Source organism: Nematolebias whitei, chromosome 21, assembly GCF_014905685.2.
Source record: "Nematolebias whitei isolate Nwh7 chromosome 21, NemWhi1, whole genome shotgun sequence".
Classification (NCBI taxonomy): Eukaryota; Metazoa; Chordata; class Actinopteri; order Cyprinodontiformes; family Rivulidae; genus Nematolebias; species Nematolebias whitei.
The window spans coordinates 8,412,450-8,413,915 of record NC_056518.1 but is presented as its reverse complement, the minus strand read 5'-3'; positions in this window follow the sequence as shown (position 1 = coordinate 8,413,915).

The window sequence follows — 1,466 nt, the reverse complement described above, 5'->3', positions numbered from 1 at the left end:
ACTATTAAATAATGCAATGTTGTGATGTGTGTATAAAAAACACAGATGCAAAGAAGCTGATTGCAAAATTTTTTATTTTTTTTATGACAACGTAAAATAGTTAACAGGCTAACATAGCATCAAACAAACAACAACAAATGAACAGAAGCAGGAGACAACAAACAAGCAATAGGGACACAAAGAGACAACCGTTGGACAAGTGACATGAGATGCAAAGAACTTTCTGAATGGAGAGTGGTGATCACTGCAATGAGGAGCAGGTGTGCTAACTGAGCAAAGACTATGCAGCTGAGGGGCACTGATGGAAACAATGAGCCATGAAGCAAACTGAAATGCATTTAGCTCAGGAAAATATTCAAGTAAAAGCAACAACCCACATCATATGAACAAAATAACAAATAATAAGAAATATCTCAACCTAGAAAACAAACACAAAGATGGCAGTCGGTCTCTTGCTTTAAACAATTTGTCTTTGTTATCCTGCTATTACTTCTGACCTTTGTTAGACTTGAAAATGTTTTGCTGATACTTTGTTCAAAGTCTCATAGAGGTGATAGTATATTATACATTATGATTGATCTTTGTATTTGTTGTCAGGATGATCTATTTAGGGTATCTAGCTGTTCTAAATTGGCCTTAGGGGTTAGTGATTGTCTGAGCTGCCACCGTGTCCTGTCTAATTACTGCTGGACAGACACCAACAAGCAGGTGAAAGCATGAACGTATGGATGTGCTGATTCCCTTCGCTATATGCCAAATACATTAAATTCAGATTAAAAAAGAAAAGTAGCCATTTCTCAGCATCACATTAACATGCTACTTTCTGAGAGAAGATATTTTGAATACTAAACGATAGTTACAGTAAATGATCTTGTGTCTCACAGAACAGCAGCAGCTTGTGAAGCAAAACATTTTTATTCATTCAAAAGCGTTTCTGTGTGTGGATCCAGTTGGAAGAAGGCTATACCAAGCCTGATTTTCATTTGGTCATTTAGGAGAGGGGGAAACAGCTCTTCGGTTACTGTTTGCAGACTCAGGCTGTTGTTAAAGACAGTGTCATAATCAAACACAATTTGGATCAAACCACGATTTTATTTCACATCCTCTCACATTTGCAATCAAGGACCGATTAGCCTCAAACATTAATGAGCCTACTAATCCATTTGGGCCCTCGTGATAACGGTTAATTGTCTGTAAAAATGTGTACAGATCCCCGTTTGGGTTGTTTACTAACTGATTTGGATGTGGTTGGGCCCTAAAGAGGTATCATTATGCTGATAGTTGTTTGGAAAATGAGCCCCTGATGGAAGAAAACACCAGAGTGGAGTAGAGTTAAGAACACACTGGGCTGCTTCCAGCTATCACTCACTTGAGTGAAAATTTATCAGTCCCTCAACACAACATTTGGCCATCATCTGTGCTCATTCAGCGTCATCTATAATTAAGTTTTCTATTTTTTCCCTTTA